The sequence below is a fragment of the Schistocerca serialis genome, chromosome 2, assembly GCF_023864345.2.
Source record: "Schistocerca serialis cubense isolate TAMUIC-IGC-003099 chromosome 2, iqSchSeri2.2, whole genome shotgun sequence".
NCBI classification, from domain to species: Eukaryota; Metazoa; Arthropoda; class Insecta; order Orthoptera; family Acrididae; genus Schistocerca; species Schistocerca serialis.
Genome location: NC_064639.1, coordinates 1,071,413,049 through 1,071,425,450, shown reverse-complemented (window position 1 = coordinate 1,071,425,450; position 12,402 = coordinate 1,071,413,049). Strand labels below are relative to the sequence as shown.

The 12,402-nt window shown below is 46.2% G+C and overlaps 17 non-coding genes across 17 annotated transcripts; 9 read left to right on the top strand and 8 right to left on the bottom strand.

Annotated features, from left to right (window-relative positions):
• The first annotated feature begins 161 nt into the window (after positions 1 to 161).
• Positions 162 to 233, top strand: Trnaq-cug (transfer RNA glutamine (anticodon CUG)). The gene has a single exon. It is a non-coding gene; the product is annotated as a tRNA-Gln (tRNA).
• Positions 234 to 591: 358 nt separating this feature from the next.
• On the bottom strand, positions 592 to 680 carry Trnay-gua (transfer RNA tyrosine (anticodon GUA)). Its single transcript is given in 2 exon segments — positions 592 to 627; positions 644 to 680. It is a non-coding gene; the product is annotated as a tRNA-Tyr (tRNA).
• A 248-nt stretch (positions 681 to 928) lies between these two features.
• Trnaq-cug (transfer RNA glutamine (anticodon CUG)) lies at positions 929 to 1,000 on the top strand. Its single transcript has one exon. It is a non-coding gene; the product is annotated as a tRNA-Gln (tRNA).
• Positions 1,001 to 1,358: 358 nt separating this feature from the next.
• Positions 1,359 to 1,447, bottom strand: Trnay-gua (transfer RNA tyrosine (anticodon GUA)). Its single transcript is given in 2 exon segments — positions 1,359 to 1,394; positions 1,411 to 1,447. It is a non-coding gene; the product is annotated as a tRNA-Tyr (tRNA).
• A 248-nt stretch (positions 1,448 to 1,695) lies between these two features.
• Trnaq-cug (transfer RNA glutamine (anticodon CUG)) lies at positions 1,696 to 1,767 on the top strand. Its single transcript has one exon. It is a non-coding gene; the product is annotated as a tRNA-Gln (tRNA).
• A 358-nt stretch (positions 1,768 to 2,125) lies between these two features.
• On the bottom strand, positions 2,126 to 2,214 carry Trnay-gua (transfer RNA tyrosine (anticodon GUA)). Its single transcript is given in 2 exon segments — positions 2,126 to 2,161; positions 2,178 to 2,214. It is a non-coding gene; the product is annotated as a tRNA-Tyr (tRNA).
• Positions 2,215 to 2,462: 248 nt separating this feature from the next.
• Positions 2,463 to 2,534, top strand: Trnaq-cug (transfer RNA glutamine (anticodon CUG)). The gene has a single exon. It is a non-coding gene; the product is annotated as a tRNA-Gln (tRNA).
• A 358-nt stretch (positions 2,535 to 2,892) lies between these two features.
• On the bottom strand, positions 2,893 to 2,981 carry Trnay-gua (transfer RNA tyrosine (anticodon GUA)). Its single transcript is given in 2 exon segments — positions 2,893 to 2,928; positions 2,945 to 2,981. It is a non-coding gene; the product is annotated as a tRNA-Tyr (tRNA).
• Positions 2,982 to 3,229: 248 nt separating this feature from the next.
• Trnaq-cug (transfer RNA glutamine (anticodon CUG)) lies at positions 3,230 to 3,301 on the top strand. Its single transcript has one exon. It is a non-coding gene; the product is annotated as a tRNA-Gln (tRNA).
• Positions 3,302 to 3,659: 358 nt separating this feature from the next.
• On the bottom strand, positions 3,660 to 3,748 carry Trnay-gua (transfer RNA tyrosine (anticodon GUA)). The gene is given in 2 exon segments: positions 3,660 to 3,695; positions 3,712 to 3,748. It is a non-coding gene; the product is annotated as a tRNA-Tyr (tRNA).
• A 248-nt stretch (positions 3,749 to 3,996) lies between these two features.
• Positions 3,997 to 4,068, top strand: Trnaq-cug (transfer RNA glutamine (anticodon CUG)). The gene has a single exon. It is a non-coding gene; the product is annotated as a tRNA-Gln (tRNA).
• Positions 4,069 to 4,426: 358 nt separating this feature from the next.
• Positions 4,427 to 4,515, bottom strand: Trnay-gua (transfer RNA tyrosine (anticodon GUA)). Its single transcript is given in 2 exon segments — positions 4,427 to 4,462; positions 4,479 to 4,515. It is a non-coding gene; the product is annotated as a tRNA-Tyr (tRNA).
• A 248-nt stretch (positions 4,516 to 4,763) lies between these two features.
• On the top strand, positions 4,764 to 4,835 carry Trnaq-cug (transfer RNA glutamine (anticodon CUG)). The gene has a single exon. It is a non-coding gene; the product is annotated as a tRNA-Gln (tRNA).
• Positions 4,836 to 5,193: 358 nt separating this feature from the next.
• Positions 5,194 to 5,282, bottom strand: Trnay-gua (transfer RNA tyrosine (anticodon GUA)). The gene is given in 2 exon segments: positions 5,194 to 5,229; positions 5,246 to 5,282. It is a non-coding gene; the product is annotated as a tRNA-Tyr (tRNA).
• Positions 5,283 to 5,530: 248 nt separating this feature from the next.
• On the top strand, positions 5,531 to 5,602 carry Trnaq-cug (transfer RNA glutamine (anticodon CUG)). Its single transcript has one exon. It is a non-coding gene; the product is annotated as a tRNA-Gln (tRNA).
• A 358-nt stretch (positions 5,603 to 5,960) lies between these two features.
• Positions 5,961 to 6,049, bottom strand: Trnay-gua (transfer RNA tyrosine (anticodon GUA)). The gene is given in 2 exon segments: positions 5,961 to 5,996; positions 6,013 to 6,049. It is a non-coding gene; the product is annotated as a tRNA-Tyr (tRNA).
• A 248-nt stretch (positions 6,050 to 6,297) lies between these two features.
• Positions 6,298 to 6,369, top strand: Trnaq-cug (transfer RNA glutamine (anticodon CUG)). Its single transcript has one exon. It is a non-coding gene; the product is annotated as a tRNA-Gln (tRNA).
• Positions 6,370 to 12,402: the final 6,033 nt, after the last annotated feature.

Below are 12,402 nucleotides of genomic sequence, written 5' to 3'. Positions count from 1 at the left end.
GACGCACAGGAAATGCAGTCATCGGCTGCAAGTGCAAACATTGCCCAGATTAAGTTTTATAATGCTCGATCGTGTCAATTAGGTTAAAAAATGCAAGTAGGAAGTGTCTGAAGTACGTCAGAACACTGCTAAGTGTATTTACGAGTCCCATTCTCCTGTCTGGTTCCATGGTGTAACGGTTAGCACTCTGGACTCTGAATCCAGCGATCCGAGTTCGAATCTCGGTGGAACCTTCGTTTAGTCTAAATTTTCTGTAATAAGCGTTTCTCGCCGAGGAAGTAGCAGCGATAGCCTCAGGGGTGTAGTTTCTACGTTTGTATTAAAAACGAGATGTCTATGAAACGGCTGAATATTGGTGCGACTATGTGACCTATATAGCACATTAAACGAGTAATGCCTGTAAGAGCAAGCAATTTTACTATAATTCGAAGAAATATCATTATCCTACGAAGGCTAAGAATCCCATGATTATCAACTAGCTACTAGAAGCTGAGCAAATGAATTTCCTTTAAAATAGGTTTAAAACATAGGGAGGTTCTGACCGAGTGGGCATGCTCTGGAGCCTCTTTGCTCCTGAGATTAGAAAAACAGTCCTCTGGGCCGGATTTGAACCAGCGACCTATGGATAACTGTGAATCCTCCACTACAGTCCACCGCTCTACCAACTGAGCTACCAGAGGCTCTGCATACTTTCTTATTCGTACTGATTGCTTTACGTCCGTCCCTGTCTTTCGTTTCCACACACTGCTACTCAGCGCTGCCATACAGACGCACAGGAAATGCAGTCATCGGCTGCAAGTGCAAACATTGCCCAGATTAAGTTTTATAATGCTCGATCGTGTCAATTAGGTTAAAAAATGCAAGTAGGAAGTGTCTGAAGTACGTCAGAACACTGCTAAGTGTATTTACGAGTCCCATTCTCCTGTCTGGTTCCATGGTGTAACGGTTAGCACTCTGGACTCTGAATCCAGCGATCCGAGTTCGAATCTCGGTGGAACCTTCGTTTAGTCTAAATTTTCTGTAATAAGCGTTTCTCGCCGAGGAAGTAGCAGCGATAGCCTCAGGGGTGTAGTTTCTACGTTTGTATTAAAAACGAGATGTCTATGAAACGGCTGAATATTGGTGCGACTATGTGACCTATATAGCACATTAAACGAGTAATGCCTGTAAGAGCAAGCAATTTTACTATAATTCGAAGAAATATCATTATCCTACGAAGGCTAAGAATCCCATGATTATCAACTAGCTACTAGAAGCTGAGCAAATGAATTTCCTTTAAAATAGGTTTAAAACATAGGGAGGTTCTGACCGAGTGGGCATGCTCTGGAGCCTCTTTGCTCCTGAGATTAGAAAAACAGTCCTCTGGGCCGGATTTGAACCAGCGACCTATGGATAACTGTGAATCCTCCACTACAGTCCACCGCTCTACCAACTGAGCTACCAGAGGCTCTGCATACTTTCTTATTCGTACTGATTGCTTTACGTCCGTCCCTGTCTTTCGTTTCCACACACTGCTACTCAGCGCTGCCATACAGACGCACAGGAAATGCAGTCATCGGCTGCAAGTGCAAACATTGCCCAGATTAAGTTTTATAATGCTCGATCGTGTCAATTAGGTTAAAAAATGCAAGTAGGAAGTGTCTGAAGTACGTCAGAACACTGCTAAGTGTATTTACGAGTCCCATTCTCCTGTCTGGTTCCATGGTGTAACGGTTAGCACTCTGGACTCTGAATCCAGCGATCCGAGTTCGAATCTCGGTGGAACCTTCGTTTAGTCTAAATTTTCTGTAATAAGCGTTTCTCGCCGAGGAAGTAGCAGCGATAGCCTCAGGGGTGTAGTTTCTACGTTTGTATTAAAAACGAGATGTCTATGAAACGGCTGAATATTGGTGCGACTATGTGACCTATATAGCACATTAAACGAGTAATGCCTGTAAGAGCAAGCAATTTTACTATAATTCGAAGAAATATCATTATCCTACGAAGGCTAAGAATCCCATGATTATCAACTAGCTACTAGAAGCTGAGCAAATGAATTTCCTTTAAAATAGGTTTAAAACATAGGGAGGTTCTGACCGAGTGGGCATGCTCTGGAGCCTCTTTGCTCCTGAGATTAGAAAAACAGTCCTCTGGGCCGGATTTGAACCAGCGACCTATGGATAACTGTGAATCCTCCACTACAGTCCACCGCTCTACCAACTGAGCTACCAGAGGCTCTGCATACTTTCTTATTCGTACTGATTGCTTTACGTCCGTCCCTGTCTTTCGTTTCCACACACTGCTACTCAGCGCTGCCATACAGACGCACAGGAAATGCAGTCATCGGCTGCAAGTGCAAACATTGCCCAGATTAAGTTTTATAATGCTCGATCGTGTCAATTAGGTTAAAAAATGCAAGTAGGAAGTGTCTGAAGTACGTCAGAACACTGCTAAGTGTATTTACGAGTCCCATTCTCCTGTCTGGTTCCATGGTGTAACGGTTAGCACTCTGGACTCTGAATCCAGCGATCCGAGTTCGAATCTCGGTGGAACCTTCGTTTAGTCTAAATTTTCTGTAATAAGCGTTTCTCGCCGAGGAAGTAGCAGCGATAGCCTCAGGGGTGTAGTTTCTACGTTTGTATTAAAAACGAGATGTCTATGAAACGGCTGAATATTGGTGCGACTATGTGACCTATATAGCACATTAAACGAGTAATGCCTGTAAGAGCAAGCAATTTTACTATAATTCGAAGAAATATCATTATCCTACGAAGGCTAAGAATCCCATGATTATCAACTAGCTACTAGAAGCTGAGCAAATGAATTTCCTTTAAAATAGGTTTAAAACATAGGGAGGTTCTGACCGAGTGGGCATGCTCTGGAGCCTCTTTGCTCCTGAGATTAGAAAAACAGTCCTCTGGGCCGGATTTGAACCAGCGACCTATGGATAACTGTGAATCCTCCACTACAGTCCACCGCTCTACCAACTGAGCTACCAGAGGCTCTGCATACTTTCTTATTCGTACTGATTGCTTTACGTCCGTCCCTGTCTTTCGTTTCCACACACTGCTACTCAGCGCTGCCATACAGACGCACAGGAAATGCAGTCATCGGCTGCAAGTGCAAACATTGCCCAGATTAAGTTTTATAATGCTCGATCGTGTCAATTAGGTTAAAAAATGCAAGTAGGAAGTGTCTGAAGTACGTCAGAACACTGCTAAGTGTATTTACGAGTCCCATTCTCCTGTCTGGTTCCATGGTGTAACGGTTAGCACTCTGGACTCTGAATCCAGCGATCCGAGTTCGAATCTCGGTGGAACCTTCGTTTAGTCTAAATTTTCTGTAATAAGCGTTTCTCGCCGAGGAAGTAGCAGCGATAGCCTCAGGGGTGTAGTTTCTACGTTTGTATTAAAAACGAGATGTCTATGAAACGGCTGAATATTGGTGCGACTATGTGACCTATATAGCACATTAAACGAGTAATGCCTGTAAGAGCAAGCAATTTTACTATAATTCGAAGAAATATCATTATCCTACGAAGGCTAAGAATCCCATGATTATCAACTAGCTACTAGAAGCTGAGCAAATGAATTTCCTTTAAAATAGGTTTAAAACATAGGGAGGTTCTGACCGAGTGGGCATGCTCTGGAGCCTCTTTGCTCCTGAGATTAGAAAAACAGTCCTCTGGGCCGGATTTGAACCAGCGACCTATGGATAACTGTGAATCCTCCACTACAGTCCACCGCTCTACCAACTGAGCTACCAGAGGCTCTGCATACTTTCTTATTCGTACTGATTGCTTTACGTCCGTCCCTGTCTTTCGTTTCCACACACTGCTACTCAGCGCTGCCATACAGACGCACAGGAAATGCAGTCATCGGCTGCAAGTGCAAACATTGCCCAGATTAAGTTTTATAATGCTCGATCGTGTCAATTAGGTTAAAAAATGCAAGTAGGAAGTGTCTGAAGTACGTCAGAACACTGCTAAGTGTATTTACGAGTCCCATTCTCCTGTCTGGTTCCATGGTGTAACGGTTAGCACTCTGGACTCTGAATCCAGCGATCCGAGTTCGAATCTCGGTGGAACCTTCGTTTAGTCTAAATTTTCTGTAATAAGCGTTTCTCGCCGAGGAAGTAGCAGCGATAGCCTCAGGGGTGTAGTTTCTACGTTTGTATTAAAAACGAGATGTCTATGAAACGGCTGAATATTGGTGCGACTATGTGACCTATATAGCACATTAAACGAGTAATGCCTGTAAGAGCAAGCAATTTTACTATAATTCGAAGAAATATCATTATCCTACGAAGGCTAAGAATCCCATGATTATCAACTAGCTACTAGAAGCTGAGCAAATGAATTTCCTTTAAAATAGGTTTAAAACATAGGGAGGTTCTGACCGAGTGGGCATGCTCTGGAGCCTCTTTGCTCCTGAGATTAGAAAAACAGTCCTCTGGGCCGGATTTGAACCAGCGACCTATGGATAACTGTGAATCCTCCACTACAGTCCACCGCTCTACCAACTGAGCTACCAGAGGCTCTGCATACTTTCTTATTCGTACTGATTGCTTTACGTCCGTCCCTGTCTTTCGTTTCCACACACTGCTACTCAGCGCTGCCATACAGACGCACAGGAAATGCAGTCATCGGCTGCAAGTGCAAACATTGCCCAGATTAAGTTTTATAATGCTCGATCGTGTCAATTAGGTTAAAAAATGCAAGTAGGAAGTGTCTGAAGTACGTCAGAACACTGCTAAGTGTATTTACGAGTCCCATTCTCCTGTCTGGTTCCATGGTGTAACGGTTAGCACTCTGGACTCTGAATCCAGCGATCCGAGTTCGAATCTCGGTGGAACCTTCGTTTAGTCTAAATTTTCTGTAATAAGCGTTTCTCGCCGAGGAAGTAGCAGCGATAGCCTCAGGGGTGTAGTTTCTACGTTTGTATTAAAAACGAGATGTCTATGAAACGGCTGAATATTGGTGCGACTATGTGACCTATATAGCACATTAAACGAGTAATGCCTGTAAGAGCAAGCAATTTTACTATAATTCGAAGAAATATCATTATCCTACGAAGGCTAAGAATCCCATGATTATCAACTAGCTACTAGAAGCTGAGCAAATGAATTTCCTTTAAAATAGGTTTAAAACATAGGGAGGTTCTGACCGAGTGGGCATGCTCTGGAGCCTCTTTGCTCCTGAGATTAGAAAAACAGTCCTCTGGGCCGGATTTGAACCAGCGACCTATGGATAACTGTGAATCCTCCACTACAGTCCACCGCTCTACCAACTGAGCTACCAGAGGCTCTGCATACTTTCTTATTCGTACTGATTGCTTTACGTCCGTCCCTGTCTTTCGTTTCCACACACTGCTACTCAGCGCTGCCATACAGACGCACAGGAAATGCAGTCATCGGCTGCAAGTGCAAACATTGCCCAGATTAAGTTTTATAATGCTCGATCGTGTCAATTAGGTTAAAAAATGCAAGTAGGAAGTGTCTGAAGTACGTCAGAACACTGCTAAGTGTATTTACGAGTCCCATTCTCCTGTCTGGTTCCATGGTGTAACGGTTAGCACTCTGGACTCTGAATCCAGCGATCCGAGTTCGAATCTCGGTGGAACCTTCGTTTAGTCTAAATTTTCTGTAATAAGCGTTTCTCGCCGAGGAAGTAGCAGCGATAGCCTCAGGGGTGTAGTTTCTACGTTTGTATTAAAAACGAGATGTCTATGAAACGGCTGAATATTGGTGCGACTATGTGACCTATATAGCACATTAAACGAGTAATGCCTGTAAGAGCAAGCAATTTTACTATAATTCGAAGAAATATCATTATCCTACGAAGGCTAAGAATCCCATGATTATCAACTAGCTACTAGAAGCTGAGCAAATGAATTTCCTTTAAAATAGGTTTAAAACATAGGGAGGTTCTGACCGAGTGGGCATGCTCTGGAGCCTCTTTGCTCCTGAGATTAGAAAAACAGTCCTCTGGGCCGGATTTGAACCAGCGACCTATGGATAACTGTGAATCCTCCACTACAGTCCACCGCTCTACCAACTGAGCTACCAGAGGCTCTGCATACTTTCTTATTCGTACTGATTGCTTTACGTCCGTCCCTGTCTTTCGTTTCCACACACTGCTACTCAGCGCTGCCATACAGACGCACAGGAAATGCAGTCATCGGCTGCAAGTGCAAACATTGCCCAGATTAAGTTTTATAATGCTCGATCGTGTCAATTAGGTTAAAAAATGCAAGTAGGAAGTGTCTGAAGTACGTCAGAACACTGCTAAGTGTATTTACGAGTCCCATTCTCCTGTCTGGTTCCATGGTGTAACGGTTAGCACTCTGGACTCTGAATCCAGCGATCCGAGTTCGAATCTCGGTGGAACCTTCGTTTAGTCTAAATTTTCTGTAATAAGCGTTTCTCGCCGAGGAAGTAGCAGCGATAGCCTCAGGGGTGTAGTTTCTACGTTTGTATTAAAAACGAGATGTCTATGAAACGGCTGAATATTGGTGCGACTATGTGACCTATATAGCACATTAAACGAGTAATGCCTGTAAGAGCAAGCAATTTTACTATAATTCGAAGAAATATCATTATCCTACGAAGGCTAAGAATCCCATGATTATCAACTAGCTACTAGAAGCTGAGCAAATGAATTTCCTTTAAAATAGGTTTAAAACATAGGGAGGTTCTGACCGAGTGGGCATGCTCTGGAGCCTCTTTGCTCCTGAGATTAGAAAAACAGTCCTCTGGGCCGGATTTGAACCAGCGACCTATGGATAACTGTGAATCCTCCACTACAGTCCACCGCTCTACCAACTTTTTTTTTTTTTTTTTTTTTTTTTTTTGCCTTAACCACTTTTTTTTTTTTTATTTTTTTTTAATTTTTTTACTTTGTGTGAAGAGATTTTAAATTTTTTTTTGTTGTTTTTTTGTTTTTTGTTTTTTTGTTTTTTTTTTTTTTTTTTGTTCCTTATCGTTTTTCGTTTGTTTTGACAAATTTTCCAAAAGATATTTTTTTTTTTTGGTCCTTAATCTCGAATCTCTTTGTTCGTTGTATTGTGGTTAGACGTTTGTCTTCTGTCCATCTTCGTTGTTCGTTTTCTTTCTTCGGGTTTGCATTTTTGTTGATTAAAAGACACCAAAATATTGATATCGTCGAAAGAACCGCTACTGGGAAGGAAATATTCGTGAAATTCAGACGTCGTCATATGCATCATACCCAGGAGACAAATGAGTGTCTTCGCAGAGAGTATATCCTTCGACTGTAGTACAGGGAGGACGAATTGTTGTAACCGATGTCCCACTTGTCCATGTTCTATGGCATCCCAAGGACGACGTGAAGAAAATGTTGAAATGTTGATTGATACCGGTGACCATATTGGCTGGTTGTGCGCCAGTGTTGTGTTGAGAGATAGACTTGAAAATCTAAGACATTAGGGGCACTGCCGGACAGAATATAGTTGATAAAATGTCCCACGAGCCATAGGTAACTGTTATGTTTGGCAGCTGGGAAAAGTCGGAAATCTGGGCGCAGAATGTCTTGGATCTGAATCGCATGAGGCGCAGTCCGGTTAAGCACAGCGAGTTTTTTGCGCGTCCAGTTCCAGATGTGCACTTGGTCCTTGCAGACAAACAGATGCGCAATAGTCGCCACCACGTGGCACAAGCCGCAGTAGGGACTCGGTTCAAGATTAATCCTGTGTCGCTTTTCTTGCGTCGGTACAGTTTCAGTGACCACGTCATACCATTTGGAGCGAACATCTGTCGGAAGTGTCGGATTATGAATGTTAGTCCAAACGAGGGACCAATTGCAAGCCGGATACTTCTTTTCCAAGGGGCCAGGCAGTGACGGCCGAAGTAAGTGGCGGTACAGTTGAACTGTCGGCTTCTTGAAAAGCTCGTCGTCGAGATAGCTACTTTCAAGATAATACAGTGCTATATGCTGAAAGTGCGGGCTGACGCGGCCAATGTCCACAGGCGGAGATAAGTTGGGAGGGCGGAACAGCTGATAGAGCCGCTTCGTGACGGTGTCTTCGCTGGCGGTGAGTATACGCCATGAGCGTTTCAGATACAGAGCCAAGGCGTGAATGCCGGGGTTTTTCAAGCCGAGGCCTCCCATATCGCATGGCAAAGCTGTCGTGGTGAAGGAAACCTTAAAAATATTGAGCTTCCAGACGTACCAGGCGGCCGCCGCTAGAAGTGATCTTGCTACTGTGGTTGGCATGGGTAAGACGGCGGCAACAAACTGTAATTTGGAGAGGGCATAAGAATTGACGAAAAAGGCTCGCTGCAAACGATCGAGGTGTCGCATATTTTGGTCACGCAGGAGTGCTTTTATCGCCTGAATTTTGGGTATCCAATTTTTGTGAGACATGTCCAGTGGCCGGGCCGTGACGTAGAGACCAAGGTGTTTTCTAGTCTGTACACAGGGCAGCCAAGCGTCGCCCGTGAGCGGTCGTTCCTGACCAAGCGTTAAAACGGCGGATTTATTGACGTTTAACATTGCACCACTATCGCTTTGGAATTCCTCAAGAATGTGCTTCGCTGCGGTGACATCGCGAACGTCATTAAGGAGCACGCTGACATCGTCGGCGTATGCTTGGACCACAGACTTGACACCAGAAAACTGGAATCCAGGTAGGCTATGATGTAGGCGGCGCAACAAGGGTTCCATGAGGATCGCATAAAGCGTCGTTGAGAGAGGGCAGCCTTGCTTGATACCCCGTGAGAGCTGGATGTACTCCGTCAATGTATTATTGATCAAGAACCGTGTACGTGTACCACGGATACAGTTGTTGATGAGGTGGATAAAATTAAGACTGAAGCCCATAGTTGCCATCACGCTACTGAGATAACGATAGTCAGCCCGATCGTAAGCCTTGTCAAAATCGAGAAATGCTATGGCCATAGGAGTGTGGGTGGCCCAGGTGAGGGAGACGAGATCCCGATACAGCGCCAAAATGGTGGACAATGAGCGACCACGTATCGCACTCATTTGGTATGGTCCCAGAAGATCGGGTAACAGCTGCCGTAATCGGGCGTTGAGGGCGCGCGTCAGAAGTTTAAAGTCCGCATTGAGCAAAGTAATGGGCCGCAGATCTTTGGTGGTGATCGGCGTCGGCCTCTTAGGTAGTAAAACAGTTAACCCCTCTGTGAAGGCTTGGGGCAGAGCAATCCCACGTAGTATTTCATTGTACATCTCCGTGAGTCCGTCCCCTAATATAGGCCAATATTTGACGTAAAACTCGACAGAGAGCCCGTCCGTGCCCGGAGATTTATTTCGTGGTGCGGCAAGCAGGGCATCCTTTAGTTCTTCGTTGGTAAAGGGAGCGAGCAAGTCCCGATTGTGGTCGTCGGTAATGCGGTACGGTGGGTGTCCAGAGTGATACCATTCTCGCACTTTCTCATGTGGTACATCCGCACGGGCGTAAAGTGCGGCAAAGTGGTTGGCAACATGGTTTTTGATGTCGCGGTGTTGGGTATAAAAAGCACCGTCGGCATCTTGCAACTTATGAATAAGTTTCCTGCGCGCCGCATGTAACTGTTGGACGATATGGTGAACAGACGTCTGCTGTTGCGGCAAGTTGGTGAAGTCACGTGCACGAATCTGGTGGCCGATAGCGTTCCGTCCCATCAAGGATGTAATTTTCGCTTGGAGTCTGCGTACGTGCGTGATGTTATTAGGCACCTGATGATAATCCCGGTACAATTCTCGCAGGGCGCAGAAATAGAATTCAGTGATTTCCTTCTCACCGCGCGCGCGAATCCTGGCGTGGTGTCTGACGCAAGTAATGAGTTTCCTCTTTGCATAAAGCGTCCACCAATCAATCCACGTGGGGTACGTGGGTCTGCGTGATGTTACGGAATGCCAAACCGACCGTATCTCACGCTCTAAAGTGGCATCTTGTAAGAGGCGACAGTTGAGTTGCCATCGTCCGAAGCCTCTGTAAACCTTCTGCGGCGAGTGATTAAAGACGGTGTGGTAAGCGATATGGTCACTGAAATTAACGGGCCAATATTCGCAAGTTCCCACGTCGGCTAAAAGATCGCGGTGCACATATATGCGATCTAACCTGCTGGAAGACGTCGGCGTAAAGTGAGTAAAGGCAACATCGTCTGGGTGTAAGGTCTCCCACGTGTCGACTAACTGCAATTCTGTGACCAGTGTCAGCAGTTCCTGACTGAAGTTAAAATTCGGCGTTTGATCGGAGCGGCGCAAAACGCAATTAAAGTCACCACCCATAATAATACGCAGACGCAAGTCGGTGATTAAAGGCGCTATCTCTCCAGTATAAAACTCCTTCCTCGCCGCTCGCGCGCTGGAACCGGAGGGAGCGTACACATTAAGAAGGAGTACATCATGAAACTGGGCGGCAATGCCCCGTCCTGTAGGTAACATGGACAAACAAGAACATTCAATGCCTTCCCGATACAGAATGATGGTACCGGCCTCCGTTCCTATATTGACAATGGCGTCATAACCGGGGACATCGGCTAGGAGTGGAGTCATGGCTTCCTGTACGAACAGAATATCTATATCAGCGGCCCGTAAATACTGTCGAAGGCTGTGGATTTTTGCTTGAGAGACAATGCGGTTTACATTCAGAGTAGAAATCTTATAGGATTGTCGTGAACGGAGCGATATGGGACGACTGGTCATCTGCAGATGGAAACAGGTAAGATTTGTATCCCTTCAGCAGTCGTCCGCTTCGGAGGTCGAATAAGTCTAGACGTCGCCGTCCGTGGAAGCTGCATTGCGCCGGGGCGTAAGCAGCGTATCACCAGTTGCCATCGGTTCGTCACGGTCGGGAGTGCCGGCCATATCTTCAGTGTCATCCGCCCAATTGACAACAGACACTGCCGTTGTCGCGCCTGCTGTGGCGGTTCCGGAACCGCATAGCGGGCCGTCACCCTGCGCATCCGGCACTTGGTCCGTCCGCGGTGGTGCACAAGTCTCTGCCCTCCCCGTGTCAAGGTTGGAGACATCATCGTCAATAGTCATGGGTGAGGCCAACGACGGAAGACAATCGTCGGTCCCCGAAGTGTCATCGCAGATCATGCGGCCTGCTTGTTTGGCCTTTTCACGCAAGAGGGGCGCCGATTGGGCCGCCTCAGGACGAGCGATCCGACGTTTCTTGTGTTTTTTCGGGGAGGACCTACCGACGGAGACTTCCGCATTCTCTAAGGGAAGAGGAAGAGTCCCTGTCTCTTGCCGTCTGTCAACATCGGTAGTAGCAGCCTCTACGCCGTCGACCCGAGCTGCCTCACGTGAGGCGTCACGGGGCGCCGCGTCTAGTAAGCCAGTGGCCGGCAAAGCTTCCTGAGTGGTAGATATTTCCATAGGTACATCTCCGTCCTTCGTAATATCGGCCACACGAAGTCCCACGTCCACCGCCGGCGCCGTGGGTGTATTAGCACGGACCGCCGCTACATAAGTAGTCGGTAATATTGTCGGTTGCGTGGGAGTGGCTAGTTCGCCCGCAGGCAGTTGTGTTACACGTCGTTGGATGCACTGTGCTCGGACGTGTCCTGTGGAATTACAGCCGGAACATGTACGGGGCTGTCCCTCATACATGATTATCGCCCTGTATCCACAAATCGTTAGGTAGGATGGAATATGCCGTTGCAATTCGATCTTAATTTGCCGCACACCATTCAAGACAGGATACTTATGGAACGAGGCCCACTTTTCGGCAATGTTACTGATAATTTTGCCGTAGGACTGAAGAGAAGCATTAATTTGTTCGGCCGTGATTTCGAAAGGCAACTCGAAAATCCTGACGGTGCGAATACCAAGACCAGCGTGGACAACAGTAACCTCACCCACATTTCCGTCACTGTGTCGAAATTTATAAGTACCGCCACATGACTCGATGATTTTGTCGCACAATTCTGGGTCACGCAATTTGATATAAACCGTGCTACTAACAATAGACAAATGGATACCAATGATATCGGTGGGGGGTAATTTTACGTCTTCATCAAGAAATCGTTCGACTTCGTAATACTTCGGTCGAGAGAAACTGCCATCAAACATAAACTTCAAAGTATCTTTTCGCTCTGGGTGATCCATGTTAGGTTCTAGTCGTCAACAACAAGATGTAATGCGCGCCGCAACGGCCCTCGACTCACCACGTGCCGCACCGCAAGCCGCAGCTGAGCACGTAAACAACGCTCCAGGCACGTCCGACTGGCACGACGGCCGCACCTCGACTGCCAACTGAGCTACCAGAGGCTCTGCATACTTTCTTATTCGTACTGATTGCTTTACGTCCGTCCCTGTCTTTCGTTTCCACACACTGCTACTCAGCGCTGCCATACAGACGCACAGGAAATGCAGTCATCGGCTGCAAGTGCAAACATTGCCCAGATTAAGTTTTATAATGCTCGATCGTGTCAATTAGGTTAAAAAATGCA